Source organism: Amphiura filiformis, chromosome 3 (genome assembly GCF_039555335.1).
Source record: "Amphiura filiformis chromosome 3, Afil_fr2py, whole genome shotgun sequence".
Lineage (NCBI taxonomy): Eukaryota > Metazoa > Echinodermata > Ophiuroidea > Amphilepidida > Amphiuridae > Amphiura > Amphiura filiformis.
The window spans coordinates 20,813,852-20,840,480 of record NC_092630.1 but is presented as its reverse complement, the minus strand read 5'-3'; the positions used below and the strand labels follow the sequence as shown (position 1 = coordinate 20,840,480).

At 36.7% G+C, this 26,629-nt stretch overlaps 1 protein-coding gene across 1 annotated transcript in view; it reads right to left on the bottom strand.

The window, feature by feature from the left end:
* Positions 1-26,629, bottom strand: part of LOC140148198 (synapsin-like) — a 503,295-nt gene that overhangs the window by 235,599 nt on the left and 241,067 nt on the right. The gene's annotated exons all lie outside the window — the stretch shown is intronic.

Here is a 26,629-nt window from a genome sequence, read left to right as displayed (position 1 = left end):
GTAAATAAAACCAACAATAACAAACAATTAAAACAAAAAAGGGTTTGAAACAATTTTTTGTGTACAAAACCTATCCCAACCCTGGCAAAAACTTTGTGACAGTAGGTCAAAAGGCCAAAAGGCACAGAATTTGTTTTCATGTTTATATATGTGACGTGTCATGTCAAAAACAGACACTTTTGGGCAGGTTATCAATTTTGAGGTTTTAACATATCTTAAATATAGAGATATTTTGCTCCACAATGCCATTTTCCCCAATGAAATGGGACATTCCTAAGTGAAGATATTGAATTCGTAAGTTATGGTATTATAAAATTGGAAATTGAGATATCGGCCTTTAAAAATATTATTGACAATGTTAAGCTGCCCAAAAGTGTCTGCTTTTGACATGACACGTCAAATATTATATCATAAATTTGGATACTGGTAAACATAACTAGACTGGTTTCTTTCAGTTTGAAGGGGCTTTTACTATGTAAATAAGCTAATTTACATGGTATCATTTTTAGCATTTTTTGCTATCTACTGCTGATAGCAATCACAAAATTACAGAGTTAACTAACTTAATGCATTGCCATTTCAATCTCTCTAAATATATGCAAACAAACATGAAGACAAACAAATTGCATAAGCAGATGAGGCAAAAATACATGGCCAGGGACGTAGCATCATAGGGGGCAGGCAGGGTGTTGCTGGATGAAGGGGCATGTGCCCTCTCAATCTATTTGAAAAACCCATAAGAAAATTGCAGAAAAAGTCCTTGTGTGCCCCAAGCAGGCTGGGTGATGCTCCCTTCCACATCATGGTCACACAGTCACTTGTAGCTTATCTTAAAAGAATTTTATCGATAACAATTTTTAAATTTGCGAAAACTTTGTGACAGGGTCCGGGAAAACATCATTTTCTTGACCTTAGAGCGATTTAGCTCTTCAACACTTACACTTTCTGCAAGTTGAAGGTCAGATAAAGACAGGCAGTTAAAAACATACAAGTGACTTTTCTCAGAAAACTGCCGACTAGATCACCATGTAGCCCACAAATAGCTTGGTGTTTCTGAAATGTAAGTCATTTTGAAAGTTTAGCCAAATCTTCATAAAAAGTCGGATCCTGCTCATTTTTCAAAGACAATCTATTACTAAGGCCTAAATGAGGAATAAATAAGAATCGGGGCTTAAAAGTTGGGTTTTAAGCCTTTTCTAATGGATTACTTAAAGTGACTTTTCAAAACACCATTTTTTCCTCCAAGGGTATACAAGATTTTCATTTACTGGTGTGCACTCTGTAGCCTGAATGCATACCATGCAATTACCTACTATACACACTTAAAACTACGGGGTCAAAAAACCCAAACGGGGTCATGACCCCAGCATAGTTATCAACTAAACACCATACCACTAACGGGGTCATTTTGACCCCATTGGTCGGGTCATTGCAATGACTACGTATTTGGGTCAAATAGTAACCCCATTGGGGTCAAAATATTACCACATTTCGGGTCAAATGAAATGACCCTTCAAAAGGGTTGCCTTATTGGGTTACTTAATGACCTCATTTCGGGGTCAAATGAAATGACCCATTTGAAAGGGTTGTTTTATAGGGTTACTCAATAACCACATTTAGGGGTTGTTTGGATTTTTTAGTAGGCCTATGGTCATGCTGGTCCCACCAGGACATAAGTGTGTTTCTGCACAGAGAAAGCATTACATAAACAGCAAACTGCAAAATGCATCTGTGTATCACACTCACACACAGTCAGTCATCGCCTATGACAGTTCACGTATTATAAGCTTACATGATATAAGCTTAACAACTGCAGCCAAGACACCAGCCACGACAGCATGAAATTGGAATGAATCTGCGTGCATAGACAAGGGTCTATGCATCCTTGCAGTCTCACTTTTCAACTAACTTTTCATATTCCATCATGCAGACAAGCACACACGACAATCCGCTGAGCTGCACAATCAGAACAAATATGGCGCTGATGTGACCACGTGAGCCGATGCACACCGTGTGTGCAAATAGTTCAAATGCAAGTCATTATAAAGTTGACAAATTGGGTAACTTCGGTCAAAAAATGAGTTTTATTTATTAATCAACAAACATTAATTGCAGCTCATGTTTAAACTCATTTATGAATTGAGATTTTCAAAGCGGAAGATTGAAACTGATATCAATGCGCGACGGTATCGGCAAAATGACCACTAAGTTTTTGACCACGTTCGTCGTGGCTAAAATGACCTCGTGAATGTGGTCAAATTAAAACAGTACAACCCCCTTGAAGGGTCAAAACAACCCCAAACGTGGTCAATTCAAAATGACCACGGAAAATATAACCCCGTAGTTTTTAGTGTGTAGGCTACAGCAGCGAGTGTATTCTTCCTACATGGTGGTTGGTTGACAATAAGATCCAAGAATAAATCTTAAGAACTTGCCAACTATGATATCTATCCACCTGTTTTTGGTAAGTACCGATTCCATACATTGTCTAGATTAATATTTCCTGGAATAGTAAATATTTCACATATTTTCCATGTACTTCTCATGATTTTCTATGCTACACCAAGTTCAAATTTCACCCGACACCGACCATTACCTCATATCACTTCCATGTTACATGTTGGGAACATTTTTCTTGTTTATATTTTGCAATAATGAAAGACCACAAATGTGCCAAATAGCATTTGGGGTGACAATTTATACTGTGTATTTTTACTGTGTAATTTTACCATTATAGATATACAAAGGTAAAGTCATAGAAAACATAAATTAAAAACAGATACCAAAAATCACAAATTTACAAGTGTATTTTCTCCCTGACTTGAAAGTCAAGATCCCAATGTTTGGAGATTTTCACTCGCATCTACCACTGACTACCGTCCCTCCACCAAGTTTTGTCACCATATGCCTTTATACAGATTGTCAGATATCTTGTCCACACGCTTCTTTGAACAACTGCATAAATTATGCAAATAATTATGAAAATTACACATTTTCTGTGCCGCAAATCTAATCAAGTCAAGATCAAATCTGGTCAAGAGAACCACAGACTAAAGCTTAATATATTGTATCCAGCTTGGAGTCAAATGCCACACGAGGGTCAGTAGCAAGAAGCTAAGCAAGCAATTCATGATAATACATAACAAATCAATCTGGGGTCATTCAAGGTCAAAGATCATAAGGGTCAAATGTCAAATTTGTCTTAAATTTGGTGCAAATCATCCGTGATATGAGGGGAACATGACAAAATCAATCTGAGGTCATCCGAGGTGGACAAAGGTCGTACTGAGGTCAAGTGTTGAAGCTTACCCAATTGAGCTTTAAGTTAGCAAAAATAATCATCAATATGAGGGGAACATGCAAAAATGGAACTGAGGTCATCTGAGGTCAAATGTTAGAATTTGCCAGTTTGGGCTTAAAAGTGACCATATCAATGTGTCAGGAAAATCAAATAATTAAGAGTAATACATTCTTTATATTTATATGGATGAGGTAAAATGTCATGCAGTGGTCATAAAATTCAGAAGTCACCAGCTAACATTTGGAGCCACAGCAACTCTAGCTAGAGTATCCCTTTTTCATCATTCATGTTATATACCTCCACCAGGAAGCCTGCAGGTGAGGATAGGACCTATGCCTATGATATATCAAATTCCAGGTCTTGTAAACCTGATAAGGGACGGTACTTTTCCTGTTTCCTTGAATACCATACTGAAATTGTTGAAACTATGCCCATATGAAATAACCAATCAGTGGCAGCACCAGGAATTTTTTTCAAGGGGGAGGGCGAATTTCAGGGGGGAAAAATCAACCAATTTTGGGCAAAATTGCCTCAAAAAAGTGTGAATTTTCGTAATTCTGAGTTTTTACGCTGGGGGACAACAGGGGGGCAATAGTTTTAATGGGGGGGGCATTTCCTCCATGCCCCCCCTGCCACCGCCACTGTAACCAATTTGGTTGTAAAATAAAACAGGTGAGCGAAAGGTTAGATAATTGGAAGGAAAATACAAACCCTGTTTTTTCAGAAGAATTTCTTTAGACAAGTATTTTCCTCTGAGATTTGATTGGCTTGGATGACATGATATGGTTTTTTGCCTTTAATTTTTAACATGTGCAATGTGTTTCTCCATGATTGGTCATGCTATAGAGGTCATGACTCTGAAAATGAACTCCTCATTTCTCATAGTGATTTGCTATAATGTGCCTGTACAAAAGAGCACAAGAGGTTTGAAATATGTAATCTTTTTCTTTACTTTTGGAAACAATACCCAATTCTTAGAAAACTTTGAAGGGTTTTCTAAACAATTTCTGACACAAAAAAGATGTCATTTTGAGTATATTTTTGAGCAATGATGGATATTAACTGCGTTTAAGGCAGGTTTTATTGATCTCTAATGTACAATAATAACCATAATAAGAAAAGAGAGTGAAATGACTTAAGGTGCAGATTATATAAACAAAATGTACATGGGTTTCTGACCCCCCCCCCCTTTACGACATGCATCATCTTGAGCACAAGTAGGCCTACATCAGAAACTATTAAGGTAGAGGTAGAAAGACACCAGCTTTCCCCCTTTGAGTGATTAATTTCTCCCACTGTCTGATGATATTACAATATCTTTAATCAAACCAACTCAGCAACACACACTTTGTTGATAAATCTCTCTCAAGATTATTGCAAACAGTCGAATTATAAAAGTTGTAAGCATCCGCATGAATCGACTTTCAAAAATGATCCTAGGCTAAGATGTCAAAAATCATTCAAACTAAACCTAAACAAGGATTTTACTCAAATAAAAACACCCTAAGCGAGGAATTGGTTTGAAATTTACCCCTAAACAAGTATAGACAATACAAAAGCACCTAGTGAGGAATTGCTGAGAAATTTGCCCCTAAACAAGGAGCTTTTCAAAACCACCCTAAATCTGTGTTTTCTTTCACATGGATGCTTACAACTTTCATATATGAGTGCCCCCGGTCAGTAGCCATATACTTAACTTGTAACCATTGCACCTTTTGCATAAATTTTGTATTTATTATGTGCCCCTATACAGCACAATGTATACTGCCCTCTCCAGTGGTCATCAAATATCAACAGTTGTCTGTCTGGAAACTGAGGGCTCTATACTATTTGTTTCTATTTATTCACCAACCTCCAATTTATACCACAGCAAGTCATGGTTCTTCGATCTTCTCTATTTAAAACAAAACAGATCTCTGACTCTTTACAATGAACACTAGGAATTAAAATCTTTAAATGACTTACAACCATCATAACCATGAGACGCCTCTGTACACAAACTACATGTACCTACAAAAAGCTGCCCGCACTTCATTTTTGGACCTGCACTTGAATTCTTTAGTGTGATTTTCCAAAAATAAAAACTGGTATTTTTTGCACAAAAAAAAGATGAATATCTGTGCATTTTTAAAGGAAAAATCAAAATCAAAACATCCATTTCGTTACCAGCGATTCAACCAAATTGTTGCGATAGATTGGTGTCTGATGTCTGATAGCCTAGATCATGTAGACCCGGTTCGCAACAAGAAAATGATGGCTCATTTGAACTGTAAATGTTAATACTGCAGTCTTTCTCCATATATGTATCATTTATTGGACTGAAAGACTAGTCCTGTCACTGGTTGGTTCCTGTTGTTCTGGCACTATGTACAAGCGTTGCGTAAAAGAAGTTTGAAACCATGAATCAACTATTTCCAACATCTATACAAATACATAATTATGTTTTATTGGTGAAGGATTTGATAGTCGTACCAATTGTTTTGTATAAATTTGAGACAACCATCATTTGAAAATTTTGACCTTTCATATTGAAGATATACATTTTCTCCAAAAGACCTTTTCCTCCCAGCTACACTCACTTTTAAGTATAAAATTTACTTTGAGGACTGTTAATGTCAAAAACATCTATTTGTAATAATTTGCCATAAAATTTGTATTACATGTATATCATGAATTTCAAAAAATCAATATTATTTGATATCAGGAGGACATTCCTCATATTTAGAATGCAATTTGGTGTGTCTAATGTGCTCTAAGGTCCCACAAAATACTGTGCAAATGTTGCTATCCTATCCCTTAAGCGTGGCACAAAATGCAAACATATTCTTGATATCACTTTGCAAACATGTTTACATAAAAGCACGTTCAGACGGTTGATGATTAGTTGTTGATTACGTCGTAGTTACAAACTTAAGAAAGGAAAACTGAATCGTCATTTGTTCTTTTGTCACGAATGGGGGATTGCACTATCAAAATCAAAACTTCCTCAGAATGGATCAAGATTTCAAGGGTTGAGCCACATTAAATAATCCAAACAAAGTCCTTCCACTCCACCCACACACAGGACTGAAACGTACAGGATGTTTTCATGGGGTGCATATTTTGAAAAAGTGAACCTTTTTCAGGGGGTGGCAATTTAAAAGTGGACCTTCTCAGGCCCGTAGTCAAGATTTTTTGTGGGGCTGCCAGTTTTTTCTGGGGGGGCAATTTTGACCTTTTGCTGAACCATGAAATGGTATCAGCCTATATTAGTGTATGTTACTAGCTTACTTACTAACTGACTAACCATTTGGTCTGAAATGGACATATCTCGAAAATGCCACGAAGGTGTAACCCCAGTGGTGTCAAATGGAAGAGAAAACATTAAAGAATATAATAAAGAAACACAGGGGGTGCTACTGCTAATAGTTTTAAAGTTGTGGTCCATTTTGATTTAGAAGTCGCCCAATTGGGCTACTAAATCACAGGTTTGCGCTGGGAGACAGCTTGTCTGCTATTTTGATAACAAGCATATTGTTTCCAAGAAAGTGAAGTAAATATTGTGAAATTCCCAAAGTATTATTAAAACAGTATCTTATTAAACCACGGTATAAAAGGACCAAACTGGCAGTCTAAGATCGCCCAGTGGAATAGCCCATTTTGTGGTTAGTATTTAGATCACAGGAAATTACAGTGTCCCATGATGCATTTATGAAAATACACACTAAGGGTATGTGGTAAATGCTATAGTTGCCTCTGATTGCACAATAATGGTGAATACTTGTGCGGTGGGGGCTTGGTGGTCAAATGTTATTCCTTCCCATGCTGCATTTAAGAAAATCAATACATACACACTAAGGTTACAAGGTAAATGCTATATAGTTGCTACCAACTCGTCAGCAGCTTCTAAATGATTTATTTGTCTCTGCTGTTAATGCCCAGTTATGCCATGTCGTAAAAAAAAAAAAAAAAAAAAACATTTTGAAATATGATTGAGCTACAACTTAGTACAAATAATCCTTGAAATAAGGGGATCATGAAACATCATCTGAGGTCATCCAAGGTCAAAGGTTAAAACTGCTCCGATGTGGCTGTAACCAGTCAGCCAGCAGGTCGTGCAGCGAGCGTCTAGTTTCTAACTTCCACGACCCGTGCACACAGCGTGACCTCGGTAGCTCAATGCAGTTCGTGGTGAAACCCCAAATTGGAGTTCAAATTTCTCCTTAAAATATCATAAAATAATTTGCTTTTCTGCAAAATATTATATCTATATACTATATATTAGTGTTTGATGATAAAATTATGGCTTAAAACATATTTTGGAAGGTCAAACTTACCTCGGAAAAAAATCATATGATTCGCCTCAAATTTCAGTCAAGAAATGTGGTTATTTTTCACATAATATCGGATCATGATCCAGAAAAACACAATATTTCCAAAGTTTGATCTGTTTTCCACGTAATACAAGTATTCAATTTACATGAACTATTTCCGCCCGGATAATAACACGAAAAATATCTCAACTGTCGACATCAAAATTATTTTCGTCCATGACAGAATCTAACACGAGGAGAATTGTTTATCAGGTCACGACAGAGGTCAAATTTTGCGTTACGTCATGCAAATAACCGATTGTGATTGGTCGATTGACATACAAGATCATGAATATTCAAAATTACGATAGGTAAATAAACCGAAATAAACAATGAAGTAAACAAGCTATGTTTACCATTTTACGTGCAGCTGAAGTAATTAAAAGAAAAGGAAATGTTGAAGTGTATGCATGAAAAAAATGTAACCAGGTGGAAGTGGGGAACATTACGCTAGTTCTCCTTTATTTACTTGAAGCATGAAGCTTTGCACTGCAGAACTACGGCGATCGCGATCATTTTATTATGATCGGGGGTCAAAACAGTAAGGTACCGTTCACAAAGACTTGTTGGTTGGGGGGGGGGGTGCAAAAAATTTCATCACGAACAATTTTCGGGGCCCCCTTTTCAGATCTCAATAAATTCAGGCCCTCCCTCATTTTTAAAATGAAAATTATAGGTCAACCCCATACATAAATAAACTCAATTTTCCTGGGAAAATTTATGGTCATAATGTTCAGCCGCCCCCCCAGGGTCAAAACTTTTAAGCCCCCCCCCCCATTTTGTATGAGCACCTCCCAGGCCTAACAAGTGTTTGTGAACGGTCCCTAAGCTTAAATTGATTGAATGGATGTCACACTGCCAGGCAAGATACCACACTCTTTTCTAGAAAGATCTGGGGAAATGGAATATGTTATATGTAGGCCCTATTTCTTGCACTCTTGCATCTTCAGCCCAAACTAACTTGACTTTGTTCTTGTTTAAGCAGGCTTCAATGGTTTTATCAAATATTCTGGGGTAAATCAGGGATGGGTAAATCAATGATGCAACATCACACTATCATACATAAAAGTTTGGAATAAAGCAAGATATTATTGGTCCAGCTTGGTAAACACACTCAGGCTCCCGGGCTCAGGCTAAGCTGCATACGGTTACCACACCTGTGGGGTAAATAGCCATATAACGGCTACAAAACACTCCATTTTGAAAATTATTTTTTATTAAAGAAAGCATTTCACTTTTTTTAATTTCTGAAACAGTTGTTTTATTTCTTTTTAACTTCTAGCGGTACAAACTGAATAATCAAATTACTATGGTATTTACATTTTGGAAGAGATTTATACAAATGCAATGCATTGGCAGATCATAGTCCTTCGAGAATGACCTCAGCTATGGGGGGCTCGGTGAAGCGAGCTGTGTTCGGCAAAGCCGAACAACGAGGCCAAGGCCAAGTCGCCTCGCTATTAATAGATTTTAACCTAAGCCGATAGTCATTCTTGAAGGACTAGCAGATCAATGAATTCAGGAAAAAACATCTGGGGATTACTGGGCTTGATAAAACAATATTTTTCAAAAGCTGATCCTGGATAGGAAAATTGCTAATTTCATGTTCATTGTGGACATTTTCGTACCGGTACCCAACACAAGGGCATACAGCGCAGCTGCAACATTTTCAGAACCGACTAATCGTGTTTGTGCAATAACAACTTTTCAAGTTTTCGCGTCTGCGTTCTACGCTGTATACCCCATGTGGGAAAGTTCTACGATGAACAGGAATTAACTAATTTTCATATAGATAGTTTATACATGAAGGTGAAGCCGAGTCAAATGAACAATCCAAATCTGATGTAAATTTATGCAGGCAATTGTTCAACTATACAATGCAATAATATTTTCTTGCCGTTTTAAACTGAGACCATAGGTATTATGGTCTCAGGTTTTAAATATAACTGTGAGGCAACCAAAAAAAGGTTGTTTTACGAGTGCATAGACTTTTAAATTAGTGTCGGTCGGTCAGGACAATTTTTTGCAAACATATTTTGAAAATTTCAGTCAAAATCAATAAATTTAGGCAAAAATAAATAAGGCTGATTTTACACAATAATTTAGCACAATTAAAAAAAGAAAATGATTTGTGATTTCAAGCTCAGTACCTGATATTTTAAATTAGATTGACGATGAAGTATTTCCATTGTATTCCATAACCATAATTAATAAATCAAGATCATCGTATTTATAAACTAAATATTTATTGTTCGGATTTGTTCCATTCTACGTTCCAAGCCTCTGATTTCTTTCTGCAGTACGGTGCAGGTCCAGGAATAAAATTCACAATTCCAACCACAAGGCACGCACGCGTCTTTGGCGTCATTTCTCATCAAATACCGTCTCGGTCTCAGTCAGAGATTTGCTTCCATAATTTACAATTCAACAGTCCCTTAAAAATAATGACAGTCTACAGTCATGACAGTGTTTTAGAGATATTTAAATATGTGTTGTAGTTCCTCATCAACCACTGAAGTTCCATGTTTGTCTCTGTTGTTTTCCTCTTTGTAGTGCGGTTTTTCGTGCCTCCCATCACTCGTCACAGATACTGTAATTGTAAATAATATAAAAGATAGAACAAATAAATTAATAATTAATTAATTATTTAACAAGATAAAATAATTATAAACTTCAAACAATAACGATTTAAATTAAATTTGCAAGCCATATTATTAATGTAAAATGCTCCACATTGCTAGCTCCACAATATTATAATCATTGATTGATTTCGAGTCCATTTCAAAATCAACCCCAATTGCAAATCGTGTTTTTGCAAACTGAACCAAACCACGATGTAATGAATTTGGTATCACACTAAAGCTTACATCCTTCGCTACGTGACTAATTCACTCGTTTTTTCACATCGAATTCCGCCCGGATAATAACACGGTTTGAAGATTCCAAATTTCAACACCCCAAATTTTCATCGGAACAACTTTTCATCATCAAACAAGAACAAAAACATGTCGAATTTGGTATCATTCTACGGCAAATTTTGTAAACAAAACTACTCACCGTCCATGTTGACTCTGCTTTTGCACTAGGGGTCACAAATCGCCTCAAAAGTTCAGACATAGTCTTTTGGTCCAGTCATAAGCGACTGATTATAGCTGAACTCGCTGTTAGAAAATCGGTGACCTCGACTGTGTGTGTGTGACCTGCTGGCTGACTGTAACTCTGGGGAAAACAATCCCCGGCACTTGGGGAGTATGAAACAGCAAAGGTCATCTGAGGTCAAAGGTCAGGTCAAATTTTAAGTTGTTCCGATTGGGCTGTAACTTGGAGAAAATGATCCGACACTTGGGTAGTATGAAACCGCAAAGGTCATGTTAGGTCAAAGGTCAGGTCAAATTTAAAGTCGCTCCGATGTGCCTGTAACTGGGGAAAACAATCCATGCATTTGGGGAGTATGAAACTGCAAAGGTCATCTGAGGTCAAAGGTCAGGTCAAATTTAGAGTTGCTCCAATCGGGCTGTAACTTGGAAAAAATGATCCCTGACACATGGGGAGTATAAAACCGCAAAGGTCATCTGAGGTCAAAGGTCAGGTCAAATTTAAAGTTGCTCGATTGGGCTGTAACTCAGGAAAAAGGATCCCTGACACTTAGCGAGTATGAAACTGCAAAGGTCATCCAAGGTCAAAGGTCAGGTCAAATTTAAAATTGATCTGATCATGCTGTAACTCAGGGAAAACAATAAAACTGCAAAGGTTATCTGAGGTCAAAGGTCAGGTCAGATTTTAAGTTGCTCCGATCGGCCTAGGCCTATACCACAATATGCTGTCGAAGTCACATGGTTCAGCTATGGTGCGATAACCGCTCTAGTTTTGATCAAAAAAGCTTTAAAAAACCAATCTTTTGAGCCCCCGCACCCCCTGGCTACGGGCCTGGACCTTCTACCCTAAATTTTCACCTTATTTTTTACTAAAAAGGCATAAAAAACCTGGGGTGCAGCTGCAGATTGCACTATCAAAATTGTAGTTTTTTGCTGAACAATGGAATGGTATCAGCCTATATACTTACCAAATGACTAACCATTTGGTCTGAAATGGACATATCTCAAAATGCCACAAAGGTGTAACCCCCCGAGTGGTGTCAAATGAAAGAGGAAGGAGTAAAAAATATAATAAAAATATTTCCTAACGTCAGAGGTCATCCAAGGGGTCACAGAGGTCAAAAAAATTCATTTTAACCGAAAATGCTCCAATTGAGCTGAAATTTAAATACAAAGATCCTTATGACATTCTAAGCATGTTTAGAATATTTTAATATTCATTTAAGGTCATTAAGGGGTCATAAAGGGGTCAATGGTCAAGTTTTCAAAAATGCTCCAACTGAGCTGATATTTAAATGCAATGATCTTTATGACATTCTAAACATGTTAAAAATATTTTAAAATTCATTTAAGGTCATTACGGGGTCATAGGTCAAGTTTTCAAAATGCTCCAATTGAGCTGAAATTTAAACGCAATGATCCTAATGAACACAATATACTGCAGAAGCCCATGGTTCAGCTATGGTGTGGTAACCGCTCTAGTTTTAATTCCAAAAGGATTGCATTAGATTCATACACAAAAAGTAACCATGCATATTCTTTAGAAAATATATATATATCTTTAACATAACCTTCCTCTGACCCATAAAATAAACACCTTTTCCTTAATTGTGATAAAATTATCTCATTTGATTTAGCAAGATAAATATGGCAGATTTAACCAAAATATTTCTTACAAAGAAGACACACAGACACCTTTTGTTTGACAGTGATATCAACTTGTGTGACATGACCAATTGGACAATAGTTTGATCAGCTCGTAATCAGTGGGCCTCATAACATCCCAGACTAATATCAATATATTTTATTTCAAGAATTGTCTTGTGACATCTCGCCAGAAGCATTATTAATTCAAGTCTTATCAGACATCAGATGCCAAGTTTTGATCTACTTTCTTTAGCACACATAATATAGACCAGAATTCCTGTTACTATACAAGCTGATCAAACTATAAGGCACTATAATACTCCACACTGTTAATAGACATTGAACATCTGGGGTTAGAGCAGCCCATAGCCAGGATTTTTTGTGGGGTGCTGATTTTGAAAAAGTGGCCTTTTCCAGGGGGGCAAAGGTCATCTGAGGTCAAAGGTCAGGTCAAATTTAGAGTTGCTCCAATCGGGCTGTAACTTGGAAAAAATGATCCCTGACACATGGGGAGTATAAAACCGCAAAGGTCATCTGAGGTCAAAGGTCAGGTCAAATTTAAAGTTGCTCCGATTGGGCTGTAACTCAGGAAAAGGATCCCTGACACTTAGCGAGTATGAAACTGCAAAAGGTCATCCAAGGTCAAAGGTCAGGTCAAATTTAAAATTGATCTGATCATGCTGTAACTCAGGGAAAACAATAAAACTGCAAAGGTTATCTGAGGTCAAAGGTCAGGTCAGATTTTAAGTTGCTCCGATCGGCCTAGGCCTATACCACAATATGCTGTCGAAGTCACATGGTTCAGCTATGGTGCGGTAACCGCTCTAGTTTTGATCAAAAAAGCTTTAAAAAAACAATCTTTTGAGCCCCTGCACCCCCCTGGCTACGGGCCTGGACCTTCTACCCTAAATTTTCACCTTATTATTTTACTAAAAAGGCATAAAAAACCTGGGGTGCAGCTGCAGATTGCACTATCAAAATTGTAGTTTTTTGCTGAACCATGGAATGGTATCAGCCTATATACTTACCAAATGACTAACCATTTGGTCTGAAATGGACATATCTCAAAATGCCACGAAGGTGTAACCCCCCGAGTGGTGTCAAATGAAAGAGGAAGGAGTAAAAAATATAATAAAAATATTTCCTAACGTCAGAGGTCATCCAAGGGGTCACAGGGGTCAAAAAAATTCATTTTAACCGAAAATGCTCCAATTGAGCTGAAATCTAAATACAAAGATCCTTATGACATTCTAAACATGTTTAGAATATTTGAATATTCATTTAAGGTCATTAAGGGGTCATAAAGGGGTCAATGGTCAAGTTTTCAAAAATGCTCCAACTGAGCTGATATTTAAATACAATGATCTTTATGACATTCTAAACATGTTTAAAATATTTTAAAATTCATTTAAGATCATTAAGGGGTCAATAGAGGGGTCAAAGATCAAGTTCACCAAATGGTCCAATTGAGCTGAAATTTAAAGGCAATGATCCTTAATATGACATTCTAAACATGTTAAAAATATTTTAAAATTCATTTAAGGTCATTACGGGGTCATAGGTCAAGTTTTCAAAATGCTCCAATTGAGCTGAAATTTAAATGCAATGATCCTTATGAACACAATATACTGCAGAAGCCCATGGTTCAGCTATGGTGTGGTAACCGCTCTAGTTTTAATTTCAAAAGGATTGCATTAGATTCATACACAAAAAGTAACCATGCATATTCTTTAGAAAATATATATATATATATATATATATCGTTAACATAACCTTCCTCTGACCCATAAAATAAACACCTTTTTCTTAATTGTGATAAAATTATCTCATTTGATTTAGCAAAATAAATATGGCAGATTTAACCAAAATATTTCTTACAAAGAAGACACACAGACACCTTTTGTTTGACAGTGATAAATTTAACTGGTAAGTATAGACCCAGGGTATACAATGGACAAAATGGAACAGCAAAGTTGAAATCATTTAGCCTTGGTATACATAAAAGACACTGTAAATTAACCAGAAGTAATGTGGAACCATGCTGAATAATGGCGGGTAAACTTGAAAGAAAGTCACCTAATTATTATGGGTCATGTGGACACTACACCACTGTACGCCGCCGTGCTGACGAGGTTCTAAAACTGTTTAGAACAACCCGAACATGGAATTAAAAGCCATACTTCACATTGTTATTGCATTGTAGTACCTTGGGAGCAGAAAAGAGAAAAAAAATGCTTCAATTATTCAATAACAATAGAGGTAGGCCTATTTAACTGGTTTAAAATTATAGTACTTTTTTTGTATTTCATTGTAAAAGCTCATTGCTTTAATGATTCAATAATCAAAGTGGTGTAAAATTCAACTTTCAAACTGCATATCAACTTGTGTGACATGACCAATTGGACAATAGTTTGATCAGCTCGTAATCGGCGGGCCTCATAACATCCCAGACTAACATCAATATATTTTATTTCAAGAATTGTCTTGTGACATCTCGCCAGAAGCATTATTAATTCAAGTCTTATCAGACATCAGATGCCAAGTTTTGATCTACTTTCTTTAGCACACATAATATAGACCAGAATTCCTGTTAATTACTATACAAGCTGATAAGGCACTATAATACTCCACACTGTTAATAGACATTCAACATCTGGGGTTAGAGCAGCCCACAGCCAGGATTTTTTGTGGGGGTGCTGATTTTGAAAAAGTGGCCTTTTCCAAGGGGGGGGGCAATTTTGTGAAAAGTGGACTTTCTTCCCAAATTTGGACCTTTTTTGACCAAAAGAGCTTCAAAAATCTATTTTTTTTTGGCTCGCTACACTCGCAAATTCTTAAATTTTGGGACTTTTTGTACACTTTTGCACCCCCTGGCTACGGCTCGGGGTTAGAGCCTCAAGCCCATCTGGCACTGATACATTAACTGCAGATAGAGTTTGACAAATTTATATTTGAGGGAAACCGGGCTAGCCAAATTTAGGCATGGCGTAGGGTGGTGTGCGCACAGACATAGCACCATTGCCGATCTGTGATAGCACTTAAGAAGGGGGCAGTGTAGCGTAAACTCATTTGAACATGTTCCTATTGAGCAGGTGGCAATAACAGTCATGGCTAGCTGTATTCATAGCTGTCACTCCATAGAGGTGTAATGTTTAAATCAATTCTATAGGCAATTCGTCATGCATGAGATATAAACATGCAATTCAAGGGTGAGCATCTGTTCCTCAAATTTTGGACTAATATCAACTTCAAATACATAATTATACTGTAGAAGTGGTCATTTTCGTGTGTAGTTATTTTCGGGATTTGGAGTGAGACACACATTTTCGCGTATGTTATTTTCGCGATTGCCCAGTCCTTCCTATACTTGTAATACATTATTGCATATATTCGCGAGGTGTTATTTCCGCGATTGGAGCTCTAATCGCAAAATTCATGAAAATAAAACCCTTGCGAAAATTACCACTTATACAGTATTTGTTATTATGGATATCAATAAATCTTGCTTTAAAAAATGAAAGCCATTTTGCCATCCTTTTTTATACCATTGTATGTGTGATGCGATCAAGTAAATGATTAATCATGTTATTCGAGAAATAAACATGCAATTCAAGGGTGAGCATCTGTTCCTCAAATTTGACTAATATCAACTTCAAATACATAATTATATTTGTAAATGGAAATCAATAAATATTTCTTTCAAAAATGGAAGCCACTTTGCCATCCTTTCCTATACGTGATGCAATCAAGCTAAGGGACCGTTCACAAACACTTGTAAGGGGGGGCCTGATGCAAAAAGGGGGGCCCTGAAAATTTTGGACCCTCCTTAGGGGGGCCCTGAAAAAATTACCACAAATTTTCCTGGAAAAATTGAGTTTATATGCTTTTCTATGGGGTTGACCCATAATTTTCATGTCAAAATAGGGGGGCCCTGAAATTATCGAGATCTGTAAAGGGGGGCCCCCGAAAAATTTTTGCGATTATTTTTTTTTGCATCAGCCCCCCCTTACAAGTGTTTGTGAACGGTCACTAAATGATTAATTGTTTGCCACGTAAAATCAAAATTCAGTTTTAAATTTCATTGTACAAGGTGTAATATATGTATTGAAGTTGACCTTTAACCTCATGTTCTGAATTATTTTCATGACATTTTCTTTATGATCACACATAAAGAATGTTCCTTTGTCTTTCACACCACACATTTAATATACTACCATTATACCAGTCACCTGTGTTTCACAGTCACCTTATTTCACAGTTGGTAAATGGTACTGATACACTGTTAAACTTAAGTTAGTCAAAAAAGGTTTAATTTGACTAATTTTGACTAACTAAAATTAGTCATACAAGATATATATTTATGCAAGGAAAATATTAAGTGCTGAAATTATATATTTATAATGCTAAATGAACAGTAATATCATTTCACATTAATTTGCATCATTTCAACATACCGTATTTTCATTCCTTATAATATTCAATTTGTAAAGAATAAGAAATTGCATGACTAATGATGAATTTATGACTTCGTGATTTATCGCGATTTAATTAGTCATTTAGACATTAAATGACTAATTATTTATCAAAAAATAATAAATATCTAAAAATGTGTATTCAAAATCATCAACATTTGAACAATTTTGTGAAAATTGGTGTACTTTAAAAGTTGCAAATTCAATCAGCTCATGCTGTGTAAAATTGCTTCGGCACAATGTTTTACTCACCGCAGTGAGTGGCCGTCAACATGTGTCATATACTTTGATCAGCTCGTATTCGGCAGGCCTTATAACATCGCGGATTAATATCAAAATATTTTATTTTGAAAATTGTCTAGTGACATCTCGCCAGAAGCATCACAAATGTCTTTGTTATCGAATGTGTGGTTCTGCTATCCAAAAGATCCCTCGACGTATCAGTTCTGTGACCCCGTCACGGGTCACTGACCAATCACCGCCGAAAAATCAGATGGCTTGAGGAAGCATCCAGGATAGGATGTGAAACGTCGCCAATCAAAAATAGTAAGTCCAGTTGACTAGATTTTAATTATCAACTTGATAAATAATAATAAATAGAATTTTGTGGTTCTCAACTTGCGCGGTACTTGATGCAAAGCATCACCCGCAATGCTTCCGGGCAATGCCTCCACCTTGACGCACATCTATGGTGGTCTTTCCTACCAAATGTCATGAACCTGCAGTAGTCTATGACGATTTGACCTCAGATGACCTCAAAATGACCTTGACATTTTTTTCTCATTTCGGTGGTTGTTCCCACAAAAATACATGAATCTTTTGACCCTGAATGCAGTGGCGGATTTAAGCTGTCAGCAAGTCAGCAGTTGTTGACAAGGCCCCCCTGTTATTTTGGCCAAAGGACCCCCCTGTTTTGTTTTGTTTTGCTTTTTTTGTTTTCTGCAAGGTTCAAAGGTGCGGTGGGTAGAATAGTACTGAAAAGGTTATATTATATGCCTGTGCATGCAAGAGGACATTCTATTTATGCCCTCATTTAGGCCCTATGAAGGCTATGATTCTTGAAAAGCTTCATTAAATTTTGCCCGTTTTGGCCACAGCAAGAGGTCAAAGGTCGAGGGCCCCAAGGGCCCAAATTTATTATTTGGGAATACAATTTCTATAGAATCAGGACTACAAATTGGTACCTAGAGCATTACACATTCTCAAAATACAAGTAGGTCATCTAGTATGGGTCCATGGCTCCCAATGATATTATAAGGGCGAGTACCCGCTAGTCCGAAGGACCGCTAGTCCGAAGGTTCGCTTGTCCGAAGGTTCGCTAGTCCGAACACGTATTTCAATGGAGGACGGACGGTCGCTAGTCCGAATTTGCAAAAGGTTAGCTAGTCCGAAAAAAAGGTTCGCTAGTCCGAAGGTTCGCTAGTCCGAAGGTTCGCTAGTCCGAAGGTTCGCTAGTCCGAAGGTTCGCTAGTCCGAATTTATTAAAAGGTTAAGCTAGTCCGAATTGTTAATCAGGTTCGCTAATCCGAATAAAAAAAAGGTGCTCTAGTCCGAATTTTAAATAAGGTCCGCTAGTCCGAATTTTATATAAGGTTAAGCTAGTCCGAATAATAAATAAGGCCCGCTAGTCCGAATTCTAAATAAGGTCCGCTAGTCCGAATTTTCTTTAAAGAACCTGATCAGCGCCACCATACACGGTCTCAAAATGTATTGGAGGTGTTTGATCAAATATAGCGTGTTACCTGATAGGTGCACACAGGTTCACAACATTGTTCATGTTTTGCATTGTTTCTTTAAAAGTAATGATGGCAAGTACATAAAAGTATACATTTTCAGAAAGGAAACAATGCAAGTAACCCAATAAGTTTCCAAATCGATGAAAACTGTATATTTATGTTCTAAAGACACAAAAAGTATACATGGTATAGATGCTGCCATTTTTCTAAAGTATTTGAATATTTAGGCCCCCTATTCCTTTTAAAAATTACTGATGTAGGTTTTGCAGAATGAATGAAATTGCAATCAAATATACACCATCGCCTCAATGGTAATGGAAATAATTCAAAACAACAACGAGAGCTAGGCCTATTATGAATGTCTAAAATACAAACTTTTATATTTATTTTATTTCTTCATTGATTACTTTCTCTATAAATCCTTCTTCCTTTAATTCTTTCTTTCTTTCTTTCTTTCTTTCTTTCTTTCTTTCTTTCTTTCCTTCTTCCTTCCTTTCTTTCTTTCTTTCTTTCTTTCTTTCTTTTTTTCTTTCTTTCTTAAATTCGGACAAGCGGACCTTATTTAAAATTCGGACTAGCGAACCTTATTTATAATTCGGACTAGTGAACCCTAAATCAAATTCGAATTAGCGGACATGATTTTAAATTCGGACTAGCGAACCTTATATATAATTCGGACTAGCGAGCCTTATTTAAAATTCGGACTAGCGAACTTTGTTAAAAATTCGGACTAGCGGACCTTATTTAGAATTCGGAATAGAGAACCTTCGGACTAGCGGACCTTCGGACTAGCGAACCTTCGGACTAGCGAACCTTCGGACTAGGGAACCTTCGGACTAGCGAACCTTCGGACTGGCGGGCCTTCGGACTAGCGGGCTGTAACCATTATAAGGACCCCGTATACATGTGGACCGTGATGCACTTAAGCCTAAAGGTCTTTCCCCTTATATAGATATGAATTTTGCCAATTTTGGCCCAGATATCCAAGATTAAGAGTTCCCGGGGGCCCAAATGTCAATACAAAGGGCCAGTCGTTTCTCAATAACTATTCACTATAGGCCCACTTGGCCCTTTGTTTTATCATGGTTCTGAGTTGGTACACCCAGCACTTGGGCAGTGTTCCTTTATGGGTATGTGAGCCTCATAATGTCAAATATTATGGGCTACAGGGCCCAAAATGTGCCCCCCCTCATTGCCCTGTGCATCTTCCTTTTTAGACCTAAAACACCATGTTTTGGGCCAAAATATAACAAAATTGCAAACTTTTGCACGCTTCGCATATATCATACTATTTCTTCACATAGCAAAATTCACCTTTATTTTGGGCCAAAATAGTCTGGAATTGAACATTTATTTCGAGTGCAAATGTCCTAGTAAGATCGGAATAAAATATGCTTATCTCCCTCTATTTTGCAATGCTTCTGCCACTACTACATGTAGCTACTACTGTTGATCTTATAGTTGGTCTCCCATTTGTAAACCAAACTTTATTGGCCTCTTGAGTGCACATGCCTTCCTCACGGTGAGTTTGGACCTCCAAATTTTGGCCTGGCCCAGGTAAATTCGGCCCTGCCTTTTAGCATCTCATTTTTCATTTTCTCTTTTGCTTGGGGCCCCTGAATCCTCGGGTCACTTCGTCCACCCTGTCTCTCGCTTGCTACGCCCCTGATATAGTAAGATTTAGTGCCAGATATCATTATATATACATCACTACAGACTTATTTCATTTTTTGCTATAATTCATTTTATATTCAAGCAAGATTGCTATTTTTAAATGAATCCAGCGAGCCAAATGGTGGTCAAAATTCAGTCGGCCATTACTGGGTCCCATACGCACAGGCTCATACGCAGGATTTTTTTGGGGAGGTGCTGATTTTGAAAAAGTGGACTTTTTTTTTTCCAAGGGGGGCGATTTTGTGAAAAGTGGACTTTCTTCCCCAAATTTGGATCTTTTTTGAACAAAAAAAGCGTAAAAAACTGATTTTTTTGCTCGCTACGCTCACAAATTCTGAAATTTTGGGACTTTTTGTATACTTTTGCAAATTTGGGGAGGTGCAGTCGCAATCCCCGCACCCCCCCAGGTGGGATGGGACTCTCAATGTCTGCCATTGAGGTGTAGGAATGCCCCGAATGTGTGAAATTTGATTCATCTATATTCTGCAAAGGTCAAATGTTACATGACAGTATGGATGCCACCGTTACTGCTAGAAGATAAGCAACGACAACAAAGTTTTTTCAGAGCATCGCGCATTCCATGACGATATTTTTGACAGCAACAGACATTCACGATCGGGTTAATACAAGAGTTTAGCAGAAGAAAAATATACCCTATGAAAAAAGCTGTTTTCCTTTGATTTACATTCAAAAAGTTAATGTCAGTCACATCTTCAAGTAGTTCATCCAATAATGTAAATCGACGTGGCATCTGACAAAGGAAAAAAAGCATGTTGTTGAGAACCAACGTACGAGTAACTTGATTCTGAGCTAACTGCATTTGTTCATTATTGTTTGTAAGTGTTCGGTTCATCAAAACTAAAATTATTTTAACAGCACAAGAGATGTTAATTAGAAAGCAACTAAAAAATGAACACATTGAGAGTACTTGGGGAAAGGCAGTATGTGTTTGGCAAAATGCAACATTGACAGGTAAATGTGAGAATGCTTCCTCTGAAGGCCAAATAAAACAGGTTGGATAAAGTTTATATCCAGATGCGTACACTACACTAAATGCTAAACCAATCAACCACGTTGCAGTTATCATTATCGATGTACGCTTTCTCCCCCTCATCAGGCGATGTCTAATTGGTGAGCAAACTGCGAGGTATCTTTCCACAGAAATCAGTGTGACAAAACCCAATGACGCAAAGTATGGGATATCAACAGACATCTGAAGAACATAACAATAATTTGCATTAAGCAAATAATCATTGCGAACATCCGAGGTCCAATAATCCAAATATGCCCACATAAATAAAATTACTAAAAAGAAAATATCTGCTATGGCTAAGTTGCTCATAAAAACAGTCAAGCCACTCTTCATATGTGGAATTGTCAAGACTGATATCAAGAAGGTGCCATTTCCAAATATGCCAACAGCACAAACAATAGGCCCTACAAACATGTAGGTAGCTGCATCATTAATGGAGAAAATCCTGTCCATTGCTAAAACTGGATCAGTTACATTGATTATACTATCTGCTCCAAAACAAGTGTTGGTGTTTTGAATGTCATCCATGGTGCACAATAAAAAAAAACCAGTAAGTTGCGTTATTGGTATTTCAACAGTTGTAATTTTGGTGATTTGACATCAGTGGTCATTTCATGGGTTTGCTACCTTCCTTTGATTCCATACAGTATAAAATGCAAATGCGATAGAATTGTGTATTGATTATTTGCCCTGGTGACTACGATAGTTTGTTGATACTGGTTTCAATCCGCCAACTTCTTTACCAAATATGGAAATACCATAACTAGAAAAGCAAATGAATGAATCTAACTTTTTCCTAGATCCCAGGCATGGAGTCACTGATCACATGAAAACATATTGACCAATTGTAGTGTGACATGCATGGGCCAGTTTATATCCACTGAGCATGATCAGAAAATAAGTTTCTTCTGTATGATACTAATTACTATATTCCTATGTTGCATATCATGAATTGGGTTATTCCAGTTGAAATCCACACTACCCCTGTGGAAGATTTCGGAAATATCATCCACAGAGGGAATATGAATCTCAAGTGGAATGAGCACATTAGGCAGTTCCATTTGAAACTTACCCTCCCTCTGTGGAAGATTCTGGTTGAATCTTTCTTAGGTGTATAGAATTCAGATGGAGCTGCCTGATGTGCTAATTCCATTTGAAATTCATACTCCCCTAGCTGCTGAAGATATTTCCAAAATCTTCCACAGGTGGAGTGTGGATTTTAAATGGAATAGAGGTCGATCCTTCATGTAATTATTTCGTGTAAGCTAATCCTAACCCTAATCCTAACCCTAACCCTAACCCTAATCATAATCATAACCCTAATCCTAGCCCTAACCCTAATCCCAACCCTAAACGTAACCCTAAACGTAACCCTAACCCTAATTTCGTGTAAAATTACATGAAAGAATAACCGGAATAGAATATGAATGATGAAATGAGATAAATATAGATATCTGTTCCTTACGTTTTCATGTGCTTTCAACAGGATGTAATTTCATTTAATAAATATAAATATCGCTCTTTCATACTTGCTCGAAACCCAATTCAGCAATATATATTGTACATAATTATTTTGTTCAAACAAATAGAGGAAATCGAACGGAATTCATTTTCTCATCATATTCGGTTTTGAGTAGATTACCTTGGGATAAAGCATTCTTTGAGTTCAACTTGAAAAAAGATTATTTCCACCTTTACATCTGATATATTATATTCATACAAAATGCGTCTGTAAAATACTAGTAATGCCAGACATTTGTGCCAATTTTGACAAAACTTGGTCACAAGAAGTACTGACTGACCCAAGTTCCTTATGCTTATAGCTTTTTCACAGATAGAGGTCAAAGGTCATGGAGGGTTTATTAGAACTGAGTCATTTGGCAAAATACATGCTATGACCACCCACCCTGGTCAGAAGAACCGCTAATAACTTCCGCTCAATAGGGACATCCAACTAGATTACCCCGCAGGGCTACAAAGAACCACAAATCGCGGAATATGGATACCCAACTATATTGCCCCGCAGGGCTACAAAGAACCACACACCGCGAAAAATGGATATCAACAGGTTTAAACTATAAATTACAAAATTAGCCCCCCGATAGAGGGCAGGGCTTGAAGAATAAGGGAACTTATAACCATGAACCAACAACCGCCGCTCAATAGAAATAATTAGCTAGATTGACCCGCAGGGCTACAAAGAACCACAAACCGCGTAATTTGGATATCCAACTAGATTGCCCCCAGGGCTACAAAGAACCACAAACATTAGAACATAATTATCTTGCCAAGTCGTGGCACTTAGATGATTCCGTACCTTTTACCAATGGGACCTTAGTTTCAAAAAGTAAGCTGAGGTGGGGCTTTTTAAACAATGTCAACGTTTATTTGGTAGATTTTTCTTACATAGGGTCATGTACTGAGTAAAAACTTCAAATTTAGTTGTGCGCAAAGAGAGAGAAACAAGAAAAAGAGAAGCTGCACGAAAATGGGTGGGGGTAGGGAAATGGATGAAAAAGAGTGAGCAGAGAAGGGAGAGACAGTCACGTAAAGATGAGAGAGACCCAGCAAACACAAAACGTTTTCGACATCATTCGCAAAAGGTTATAAAAGGTTGTCAGAAAACGTTTAAATGTCGGGTTATATAAAGGGTATATTAAGAGTATAAAACGGTTTCATAACCTTAAAAACATTTTTGATAATCTACTGCTCAGCAAACAAAAATGTTTTACAGAAAAGCGTTTAAATGTCGGGTTATATAAAGGGTATAAAACGTTTTGATAACATTCCAAAAACATTTTTTGAAAACTTGATACAAAACATTCTAAACATAATGTTATTTTGGGGTTGATAAAATATTTTGCGAAAAATGTTAGCCCAAAATATTTGCAATAACGTTTTAAAAACGTTTTCATGACCTTTATATAACCCGACATTTAAATTAGCCCACAAATTAGAACACTACGGATTCCGAGGCATTGTACTGGACTGGTTTAGGAATTACTTAAGTAACAGGAAACAATATGTATATTATAACTTGTGTGAATCCAACATGAAAGATATCATATGCGGTGTCCCTCAAGGTTCCATATTGGGACCTCTACTATTTATACTTTATATAAACGATATTGTTAACACATCTAACGTACTTAGCTTTATTCTGTTTGCAGACGACACCACAATACTATACTCGCATAAAGATATAAGAAGCAAATTTTGGTTAATTAACAATGAACTAAAGGAAGTCAGTAATTGGTTCAGAGCAAACAAATTATCAGTAAATGCCAGTAAAACCAATTATATGATTCTGGGAACACCACATATAGCGTCCAAGAATTGGATAAATATTGATTCAACAACAACTGTCTGTAATGTAGATGTTAAGATAATTTTAGGCGAAATCGTTCTAGAAAGGGTAGATAATACCAAATTCCTGGGAGTACTCATAGAGCGAAAACTTAACATGGAGGTGTCATATTAACTGTATAGCAAAAACTATTTCAAGGAATATTGGTGTAATGAACAAACTCAAATTCTTTGTACCAGATCGCATTCTTTATACTCTATATTGTACCTTTATTCAACCTTATTTGAACTATGGAATATTAATTTGGGGAAACACATGTAAAACATATTTGGATAAAATTGTGAAACTCCAAAAATGGGCGATAGGACAGTTGCCAGTAGTCATTACAGAAGTCATACAGCCCCCTTGTTTGCCAAATATAACATTTTAGCAAACAATGACACCTATAAATTAGAATTGGGAGTTTTTATGTATAAGTACAGTATTAATGAATTACCGAGCTTATTTGACAGTTTATTTACCCTACGATCTAATATTCATGATTACCAAACAAGAAACGCTAATAACTATAACTTGACTAAAAATAGCAGGGTTTTCACCGATCACGCTGTCCGTACAGCTGGTCCTATATTATGGAACTCATTGCAAAAATCTTTAAGAGCGTCTTATTCAGTGAAACATTTCCGAGCGTGTACAAAAGACATTTAATTTCAAAATATGATTAATTGACGAGCATTGTAGTTTTTTTTTGTTTCTTGTTTGTTTGTTTGTTGTTTTTAATTTTTATTATTTGCTGTTGAATTTTCTGTTTGGTAACTTTTCTGTTAAAGGGATGGCTACCTCTGGCCTTACTGGCCTTTCGGCCATCTCCTCCATGATTCTTTGATGGTATTTTAATGCGTATTTTGTATTTCTATGTGAATTGTGGAAATAAATAAATGAATGAATGTTATTAAAATGTTTTAAGAACATTTCTGTGTTTGCTGGGTTCAAATATTTTAACATAATGTTATTTAAGTATTGACAAAATATTTGGCAAAAATGTTTGCAAAAATAGTTTACAATAACATTTTTTGAAAACATTTAAAAATATTGTTGTAGTGTGTTTTCATACAAAAGCGTTTTAAAACGTTATCATGACCTTTATATAACCCGACATTTTAATGTTATTAAAACGTTTTTACCTAAACCAAAAGCCAAAATATAACTTATTTAAAACATTTTAAAAACGTTTTTGTGTTTGCTGGGGAGATTGAAGCATAAGTTATGTTGCTTCGGGTGCTGCTTTTAAAATTCATTGAGTCATAAGTTCTTTATGAAGATGACAATATGCATAGGAAAAACTCTTTTGTTCGTTTTTTTTTTATCTGAGTCGTACATGTATTATTAGAGAAAATCTGCAAAATATTCATGCCTAATCAGTTCCGAGCACATCTTACGACCCAAATAGCTATAAAATTAAATATTGTACTATTGTTACACTCCAGATATAAGAAATTACGTTTTGCCTTATTAAGTCTAGATCAGAGCGCATCTTACAACACAGGTAGCTACAAATTAAATTGTACTATTTTAATTGTACAGATAAAATCTTTAGAGCTTGGTTATTCTTTAACAAAGTTATAAACATCGTCATGTGACGACAATTAAAATATATCCGCTTACAATAGCTGCCATATAGTCTTACCTTCTGTAACTTCTGTTAGAATCAGGACTACGAATTGGTACCTAGAGCATTACACATTCTCAAAATACAAGTAGGTGATCTAGCATGGGTCCAGGGCTCCCAATGTTAGAGCGTATCATAATGATATTATAAGGACCCCGTATGTGGACCATGATGCACTTAAGCCTAATGGTCTTTCCCCTAATATATATATGAATTTTGCCAATTTTGGCCCAGATACAAGATTAAGAGTTCCTGGGGCCCAAATGTCAATACAAAGGGCCAGTCGTTTCTCAATAACTAATCACTATAGGCCCACTTGGCCCTTTGTTTTATCATGGTTCTG